This window comes from Coffea arabica, chromosome 6c, assembly GCF_036785885.1.
Source record: "Coffea arabica cultivar ET-39 chromosome 6c, Coffea Arabica ET-39 HiFi, whole genome shotgun sequence".
NCBI lineage: Eukaryota > Viridiplantae > Streptophyta > Magnoliopsida > Gentianales > Rubiaceae > Coffea > Coffea arabica.
The window spans coordinates 55,973,413-55,983,882 of NC_092320.1; the positions used below are offsets into that span (position 1 = coordinate 55,973,413).

General features: G+C 36.7%; 1 non-coding gene across 1 annotated transcript; it reads right to left on the bottom strand.

The window, feature by feature from the left end:
• Positions 1–9,882: 9,882 nt before the first annotated feature.
• Positions 9,883–9,954, bottom strand: TRNAC-GCA (transfer RNA cysteine (anticodon GCA)). Its single transcript has one exon. It is a non-coding gene; the product is annotated as a tRNA-Cys (tRNA).
• Positions 9,955–10,470: the final 516 nt, after the last annotated feature.

The following is a 10,470-nucleotide window of genomic DNA, read 5'->3' on the forward strand; positions in this document are numbered from 1 at the left end:
TCGAGAATTGAAAGTAACCAGATTATGGCATATGTGCTTAGGGCATACCGGAGAAAAATCCTTGAATCTTTTGATGAATCAAGGACTATTGAAAGGAGCCAATGTTTGCAAGTTAGATTTTTGCGAGCATTGTATCAAAGGGAAGCAGACAAGGGTAAAATTTGGCACTGCAATTCACGATACCAAGGGTATTTTGGATTATGTGCACTTTAATGTGTGGGGATCTTCCAAAATAACTTCTCTAGGAGGCAAAAATTATTTTGTTACCTTTGTCAATGACTTCTCTCGAAGAGTATGGGTGTATACTATGAAGGCGAAAAGTGAAGTATTGGGAATTTTTATCAAGTGGAAAAAGATGATGGAAACTCAAATAGAAAGAAAGATCAAATGCCTTCGAATAGACAACGAAGGTGAATACATTAGTGATCCGTTCATGGAGGTCTGTGAAAATAAAGGCATTGTTTGGCACTTCACAGTCAGAGATACACCACAGCAGAACAGGGTGGCAGAGCGTATGAACTGGACATTGGTGGAGAAAGTTCGGTGTATGTTGTCCAATGTTGGGTTGGGCAGATAATTTTGGGCTAAGACTTTAGCATATGCAAATCACCTCGTTAATCGCTTACCATCAACTGCTATTGGCGGCAAAACGCCATTAGAGAAATGGTCAGGAAAACCTGCTACAGATTATGATTCCTTATATGTGTTTGGTTCTACTGCATATTATCATGTTAAAGAATCAAAGTTAGATCCAAAGGCAAAGAAGGCGCTCTTTATGGGGATCACGACAGACATTAAAGATTATCGCCTTTAGTGTCTCGAAACAAAGAAGATAGGTTTCAACAGGGATGTCACATTTAATGAATATACCATGTTAACAAAGGTAGATGTACAGCAGAATGGTGGTACTCCATAACAGGTGGAGAGCACTCCGAAGCAGGTGGGGTTTGAAAGAAACATTATCAGGCCAGCAGTAGATATAGAAGCAGATGAAAGGACTCCTTTGATAAAAGAATAATCAACTGAAGAAGATGTTCTTGTTAGAGAGTCTTCACAACAACTTGAATCAATTGCATTGAGTAAGCCAAAGAGGAATATCAAAGTACCTGCTCGGTATATTAATATGGTGGCTAATGCATCTGCAATTGCAATAGATGAGGTTCCTACCACTTATCTTGAAACTATCCAAAGTTCAGAGAAAGGGAAAAGGAGGATAACCATGGAAGAAGAAATGCAATCCCTTTATAAGAATCAGACTTGGCAACTTGTCAATTTGTCAAAGGGAAAGAAAGCAATTAGGTGCAAGTAGTATATGCAAAGAAGAAAGAATTTCCTGATAAATCTGGTGTTCGCTACAAAGTAAGATTGGTGATTAAAGGCTACGCTTAGAAGGAGGGAATTGATTACAACGAAGTGTTTTCTCCCATCGTGAAACATTCCTGTATCAGAATTTTATTGGCTTTAGTAGCACAATTGGATCTGAAACTTGTCCAATTAAATGTAAAAACTGCGTTTTTACATGGTGACTTGGAAGAGGAAATCTACATGACTCAACCAGAAGGATTCAAAGTTACTGGTAAAGAAAAGATGGTGTGCAAGCTCGACAAATTGTTGTATGGATTGAAGCAATCTCTAAGGCAGTGGTACAAGCGATTTGACAAGTTTATGATGGGACAGAGGTATACAAGAAGCAAATATAATGACTGTGTATATTTGCGTAAGCTACGAGATGGATCCTACAGATATCTTCTTCTTTATGTTGATGATATGTTGATAGCTTCTAAGGATCAAGGTGAGATTGAAAAATTAAAATCTCATTTGAGTCGAGAGTTTGAAATGAAGGATCTCGGCGAAACCAAGAAAATTCTCGGCATGGAGATAAGCAGAGATAAAAGATTGGGGAGGCTTTATTTGACTCAGAAAGAGTATCTTAGTAAAGTATTAAAGAAATTTGACATGAATGAAAAGATCAAACCTGTTAGTACTCCACTTGCTCCTTATTTCAAACTCAGTGCATCGTATCTCCAAAGAATGATGCAGAACGAAAATATATGGCAAATGTACCATATGCAAATGCGGTGAGTAGCTTGATATATGCTATGGTGTGTACAAGGCCTGACATTTCACAAGCAGTCGGAATTGTGAGCAGGTACATGCATGATCCTGGCAAGGAGCATTGACAGGCCGTAAAATAGATTTTACGGTACATTTTGAACACCGTAGATGTTGGATTAGTATTTGAGTGGGATGAGAAAATTGGTCAAGGTGCAGTTGGATATTGTGATTCCGACTACGCAGGTGATCAAGATACACGTCGATCAACGACTGAGTATGTGTTTACACTTGCTAAGGCACCAGTCAATTAGAGGTCTATCTTACAGTCAACGGTTGTTTTGTCTACTATAGAGGCGGAGTTTATGACAGTTACGGAGGCTGTTAAGGAAGCAATTTAGCTTCATGGACTGCTTGATGAATTGGGAATCGGACAGAAGCCTTTCAAAGTTCATTGTGATAGTCAGAGTGCTATTCATTTAGTAAAGAACTAGGTTTATCATGCAAGGACGAAACATTTCGACGTACGGTATCATTTTGTGAGGAAGATTTTGGAAGATAGTATGATACTACTTCAAAAGATTCAGACTAAGGAGAATCCTGCTGATATGCTTACGAAGGTTGTGACAACTATCAAATTCCAACATTGTTTGAATTTGATAAATATTGTGCACAACTTGAAGATTGGTGCTTGACAACGCATTTGAAGACACCATCAAATATTGAGTGAGAAGATTTTATATTTTTTTGAGTAGGAATTAGAAATTATGCCAAGGTGGAGATTTGTTGAATTTCAATACTAATAATTGTTGAATTTTAAAGCCAACAATAGTTGACTTTAAAATTGTTGGCCTAACATTCTAATATCGCACATCGATTGAATTGGTTTTTGTAGAATGGTTTGAGAGCTATTTATAACTCTCAAACAAACCAATTCAATCACACCAAACAAGAGCATCATAACTTGCTTCCTTTTCTCTCTTTATAATATTTCTTCTAGTGAAATATTAAGTTGTCGGTAGTGTCCGAGAACGTAGGCAAATTAGCCGAATTTAACAAATCTCGTTAAATTCTGGTGTTATATTTTATTGTCTATTTAGTAGCTATATTTGTAGGTATATTTGTAGTGAGTTATTGTGCAATTAATTGCATATATAGGTGATTCTGTCTAGGAAATTGGTACTTAAGCAGGCCAGTGTGCCTCACCAAATATTTCTTGAGAATTACCATTCTGCAATTTTAGATACAATAATTTACTCATTATACCTTAATTTGGTAGAGCTTCCACAACAATATATTTGCCTGGTCTATGAAACGAATCACTTTTAGTTTTATTCAATAAAACAATTTCAAACTAAGTTTTAGAATATACAGAAATATCATGTGCAACACGTACATCTCAGGGACCAAACAAAATGGACATCTTACAAAGAGATAATTTATATCCTCTGAAATTGAGTGTAGTTCTACAAATTGATTTGACAATGAAAGGCTAGCTGTCAAAGGAAATATGGATCAAGTTGGATCATATACTAGCCAAAATCAAAACTAGAATCAAATTTCCAGTGAAAGGAAGAAAGCAAGGGCTTCTACCTTGAATGCTGAAAGAGCTGATAATTGTTCATTGCAGATGAATGCCTCAGTTCTCTTCAAAGGATCCACCCACATGCAGCCAATGACATCAGACAAAGCAATCATGATCAAATAATGAAAATATAAGATGTGAAGAGAATATCACCACTCCATCAACTATAATATCCTTGAACTTCAATGCCTGGAAAATCTTCCGTTGATCCACACCATGAAGTTCGCCGGATGGGGTTAACCTTGCAGATTTACATGAGGAAACGTCTTCAAGAAAATCAAGAATGTCATACGGTGGGGAAAATCATGAATGTGAAAGTTATCCAGTTCATTTTTTGAACCGAACATAAGCAATATAGTAAACCAGCAAAACATATTAGAACTCTGCCTATTTTAATGGCTGGCCTTCAGTAAACAAATTTTCATCATTTCCCCAGTTTGAAGTATCAGCTTCAGAAAAACAGGCAGGATATTTTTGAAGAGAAGATTTAGCAAATGTTAGTTTGATTGCCCTGGCCGGAAGGAGCAAAACAACTGAAAAACCACATATAGCTGGGGCAAATATTGTCATCACTCAGGCTGGAAGCGTAACAAGTGAAAAAGTATATGCAGTCAGAAAGATATTTCTTATTCGATGACTGCAAAAGATGCCGAATTGAAAGAACTCTTTGACTTACTTAACGTTTGAGAATTTCTCTGGAACTTCCTGAATATTTCAGCATATATGCTTGAGTAGGTGGTACTCCTGATTTTTCTGCTTATGCAAGTAAACAGAAGACAAAGGGCCAAGTTCACCTACTGAACATGCACACTCCAGTGAGTTTTGTCATTTTTATTATCCATTTATTGCTTTATTTCATACAGACCTATTACAGTATAGTTCTTCATGGTTGTTTCCCTTTTGTGCGTTATATTCAAGTTCTAGATTTGATCATTCACTCCTACAATTCTAGTTTTTCTTCTCCTCCTCTTTTGGGGTGGGGGGTTGGGGGGGGGGGGTTGGGGAAAGGGATGACTGGATGTGCTGCTCTATTTTGGGCAAAGATGGGAAGGATTAAGCAAATTTGCCAGAGTTTTCTGACATCTAGAGCCTCAAAGACAGAATATGTAAAATAGGAATATTATGCAGTATGCTCTATTGCAATAGTGCCTAATTTTTTTCAAGCACAATGTTTGAGCTGCTTTTTACCAATACTCTGATAAAATAGCATCTCCCGTCGATGGTCAAATATCACTAATCTGTTCCAGCAAGATGAGATTTTTTAGTCTGAAAGAACTCATGGAAATACTGAATTGAATGATAATAAAATCCTGTCTAAAGGGAGAGATTGTAAAAGTCCATCTTCATGCTCAATAAATATGATGGCTTTATACATATGGCTCATTAAATAAACTGAAGAATTGAAGCTGGCTGCATTTGTTTGTTGTTGGCATAAATACTTCTTTAAAACACCGAGGGAACAAGGCTTCACAGTAATTAATGTTGATGAAACTTGAATTGTGTGCAATGTCCCCATCTGTATTAGGGATTGGAGCATGAAATTCACATTTATTTGTTTGAGTCTTGTCTATCATTAACTCTCTCTGCTGATGGCTTGCAGTTGCATATGCATGAATCCCTGCTGCTAAGTCAAGCTATTGCCATCAGAGGTTCATCTATAAGCTTTTTACCATCCTAGCAACATTGTTAGTTATTTTGTTTTTACTAGCTGAAAATTTGGTACTCTAAGTTAAGCAATTGGAACTTCAGATTTCTTACTTTCCAACTTGTGCTGAATGGTATTTCAGTTCGGGGAGCTTTAGATGTATGTTCGAGGACTCCTTTCATAAATCAGCGTTCGTTGGTAATTGATATCGTTCTTGCTTCTTTCTTTTCCTAATGTACTGGCTTTTATCACACTACTTGTTACTTCTCATGAGGTAAAAGGGATTTATTGATTGACCAATACGCAAAGCATTAAGCAGTTCATCTTGTCCATTGCTTTACGATTATTTCTGTTGGGGACTTAATGATGTCGGCTACATTCACTGAAAAATTAATCAACTACATGAAACATAGCCAATACTTTTTCAGAAACAATAAAATCTTGGAAACAAGGATTCCAGACGATGAACAATACACACCGCAGAGATAGGGACTTTTAAACAATACCAGTTTTTTAATTGACTAAAAATATTGTTTAACAAATTTAAAAACAAACATTGTTATCCTCTGAAATTCGCACTGGATACTATAACTGAAACCTGTTGTTTAATTCTTAGCTTGTTTGGTAATAGTAGAAATGTGTGTGCATGTGCGTGGGTGTGTGTGTGTGTGTGTGTGTGCGTCTGTGAGAGAGAGAGAGAGAGAGAGAGAGAGAGAGAGAGAACATGGTTTATGAGAGGAACAGATAGAGGAGTAGCTGGACTTCTGAGTTTAGTGTTGGTTTGAGTGGGCAATTGAAGCTAATAATTAAGTGCTGCAATGCCTTGTACTGGTAGGGCGTCATTTTTTTCATGATTAGTTTATGCTGCAGTTGTGATAAACAATGAAGAAATAGTAAGTTACATATGCATTTGCATCTTAACGTTTGTAGGAAGCCTAGGAAGCCGATGCTAGCCAAATCCTTAAGTATCAGACAAACACAGTTCATGTATTATTCCTATTGGTAGCATCTACAGTGTTGCTGCAACTATCGCAATCCTTTGATTTGCCGAAAATGAAAGGCAAAATATTCCAACGAGAGTACTTGCTCTCTAATTTTTGTGGCATCAGGGATGTAATCTGACCATTCTGTTTCAGATGCCTTCCCCCCCCCCCCCCCCCCTCCGTTTTCAAAGAATAATACCTTCTCGAGTTTACATCGACATCAGATCAATGTTTTCATGGACTGTCATTACTGGCATGATCTATGGAGGTTGTTACTAATTGTGGAACTATAAAGTGATCATGGAATTCGAAGACTTCCATAACACATTTTTATTTGTGGTAATGACTTCCTATCAGCATTGTGCTGATCTAAAGGAGCATTAAGCTTATTTTGTAGGCAATCAATAATGTGACTATGGTGACAACCTGAGCTTATCATTTTTCACTTTTCTGCATCTAAATTTTTTTACTCTGCATACTAAGAGATGTATTTTTCTATAAGAAAACAAGATCCAGAAGGATTGTTATTTTCTATCTTGACATCTTTCTGTGACATCTAAGTGTACTTCTTTTCTTTATGCTGAAAGGGGCTCATACATTCCTCTGAACTTATGGTTAGGCTTCCACATTGTCTTGAGAGAACATATGTGGCATTGTTTTGCCTAATAGTCACTTCACTCAGCACAATCATTCATGATCAGTCACTCTACATTTCATTAATCTCCAAGTGTGTAACATATGCATTTCCATCACAGAATTCATGGTGGAGGAGTATTAAAGACAAATATACCATGTACACATTTCAAGATTTTTCCTTTTGTGACATTAGTAACAACTAGAAGAGTTGAACTCGTATAACCTGAGATTGAAAATTAAGATTAATAAGAAGGACAAAAAAATGCAAAATTGCTGAGTCCAAAATATTCAATTGATAAGACTTCTGATCGAAGTTCTTGGTCTTCCGGCAGTGGGATCTACTTGTTGGAAAGAAGAATAGGCAGAATATGACATGAAGAAGGACAATATTCGTCCTTTTCATGTCTTCCATTTTGTTATGGTTGATAAACTTCAGAACCAATCTTTTTATCCTTTTTTCTGGAAATTAGATATTTGTTAAAGCATGCTGCTACATTTTTTAAGTTGACAGATGACAAGAACAAAATCATGCACCACAGCATCCTATAGGGTCCCGAGTAAATACGATGCTATGAGATGCAGACGTACCCCTTTCCTTTCCTTCCTGCTACTGTTGTGAACTGAACGGTGTTGTTTCTTAGCTTAATTTTTAATGATGAAAGGGGCCTGGAGGGAGAGGGGGGGGGGGAGATAGGGAGAGGGAGAGGGAGAGGGAGGAAGGGAGAGATAGCGGCCGGAGAGAGAGAGACAGACCAACTGACTGACTGACAGAGACAAAGAGAGGGTGGGAAAGAAAAGGAACAGATGAGAGTAGCCGGATTCTTTGAATTCACTGTCGGGTTTGAGTTGAAAATTTGAAGCTACTAATGTAAATGTTTCAAATGCCTTCAGTTCATATAGTTACTTAAATCTTTACTTTGCATCTTAAACTTTGTAGGATTCTCAGAAGTTCTGATCTTAGTAAAATCCTTAACTTGCAGTCAGGTGAACGGGTTCTCTCCATTTCGCATACTGGGAGCATCTAAAACTGTGTTCTGACAAATTCTTTCTTGGCTGAAAATCAATGGTAAGTTATTCAAACTTCAGTTATCATGCTCTAATTTTCGTGGTATCTGGGATATAGTTTGATCACTTCAGTTCCATAAGCTGTTTCTGTAATTTTTCCTCTAATTTTGTAAATCTAAAATTCCGTCCAAACGGAACTACAAACATGCCACCTTGAGTTTTACATATTGATTAGATAGCTGCTTTCACGCAACTTCCATCCCACTGTCTATGATTCAGGATAATAGCATCATCTTTTAAACTTTTTACTGGTTATGAAACTAAAATACGACAACCACATCCAAATCTCCATTTGCAAGTTTGAACTTCCATTCTTTTATGTTGCTGATATAATAAAGCATATAGCTTATCTTTTAAAAACCAATCTATAACGAAGTTCAAATCCAGAGCTAACAATTCTTTACTTTCTGGTTTAAACTTCTTAACCCTCATTTCTTACTCTTGAATCTGAATCTTTCTGTTCTGCATATCAGGTTGGAACTTTTTCTGTTCCGTTCTAAACTGATTTGTGGTAAAGAGTACACATGAGGGGTGTTTTTAGACCTACTACCCATTTTAGAGTGCTTCCTTTTGTCCCATTAGGCACATTTCAAGAGTGGATCCTAGGACAATTAAGATTGAAAAGTTAAATCAGGCACAAAGTATAAGAAATGGAAAATTGGAATGCATTTTTACAAGGACTCGTTATCAATCTTCTTGGTCTTTGGTATCTGCCTAGTCCCCTCTTTATATTACAAAGGAAAATAAGGAGTGGAAAACGGAAGCTGCGAGGTTTAACATGAATTCAGAAACTGCACAGTGTTCTTCCATTACCATCTGTTATAAATGTACTTGATCATTCTTCTCATGATTCTTTCATCTGTTCATGGCTGATAACTTCACGGCTGTTCTCCTATCAATTTCTAACATTCTGAAACTTTCTATAGGATGCTGTGAAGTATATTATTTAACAAAGGAGAAGAATTTTTCATGCTCCAGTATTTTCAGGCAAGACTCTAAACAGCAAAACATAGAAGGCATTCTCTCTGGACATTATGGAACAGAAGCTCCTTGATATAACCATATCATTTATCTAGCCTTACATAAGAATAGTTTCCGTGGTAAAATAATAGCAACAAACCTCTTCATCAGAGAAATTAATTTGAATTGTGCTTTTTTTTTTTCCAAATAATTCTAAGTCTTAAGAGTTATTGAGCAGGAAAAGGATTTCAATGGATTGGCTCAAGCTTCATGAGATCGATGTTCCAAGAAATAATCACTTGACTACTTTGAGTTCTTATGTTTTTGCAACATTACCCACTTTCTTTTGCTTCTGCAAATATGTTTATTTATTTATCATCATACAAACGCAGATATTTTGGCATTCAACTTAAGCATACCTGATCAGCGGGCGTTTCTCTCCATGCTCTTATCAATCAACAGTTTAACAGCATTGTTTACTTTATATTTTGATGTAGACAAAGGATTCTTTCCGTTTATGAATGGAAGCTTCAAAGAGCATGCCTTCCAGGAATTTTATTCCCTTGGCATTTTTCTAAAGTTTGTTAATCAAATACATCATTTTGCAAGTATTAGGTTTGAGATGACGTTTTAATCTGTTTTTTTAATTCCCGTTTTCCCTCATTAGAAAAGAAGTAACTAAGCATTATGCATAATGAGATTTTACCTGTGAGGCCTTATTGTATTTTTGACTTTCTCTCTTTCTCTCACTCTCATGTTTCATGTGCAAATGGAGCACAAACCACTTCCAGAATTTACAATCTTTTCAAAAAAAACCACTTCCAAAAAACGTCACCCGAATGCTTCGAATCAAACAAGCATTAATAAATAGCGCCCTCCTTCTGCTTCGGATGGGAAAAAATTCGGTGAGTTATATCAGCAGAACAGAAGAAAAGATTTCAAGTTTTTTGTTGATCAGGCGACACCCGGATTTGAACTGGGGGAAAAGGGATTTGCAGTCCCCCGCCTTACCACTCGGCCATGCCTCCAAACCGATACAAAATTGGTGAAATTTGTCCCGTATGACTTAAACTGCTTTTTCTATTCATGAGTGAATGGGAACACTGTACTGCCCTAATCGTAAATTCAAGTCATTGGGAAGTAAAAATAAAGATGTGGTACTGGAAAAAATTCGGAGATAAAAAAAACCTCAAAGATCAGATCAACCTTAAGCTGTCAAAAAAAAAAGGGGAAAAAGAAAAAGGATCTAGTTCAAGAAAGGGATGACCCTGGTTTGGAATGATTACTGATTACTAAAACCGAGTTAGTTCTCAGAACACCTGAAAGTCAATCTGTTTGAACACCTGAAAGTCAATCTGTTTTTCTTCGACAGTGCAGTTTAAGCAACCATTCAAGTCATTATTTTCCTGCATATTGCTTTAAGGAAAGTGAAATCCATAGCTTGACACAGTTACATGTTGGAATAATAAGACAGCAGCTACTTCCTCTTTTAGTTTTAAATGAAAGGATACACTGAGCATTATCTAGTGGCATTATGAAGCCAT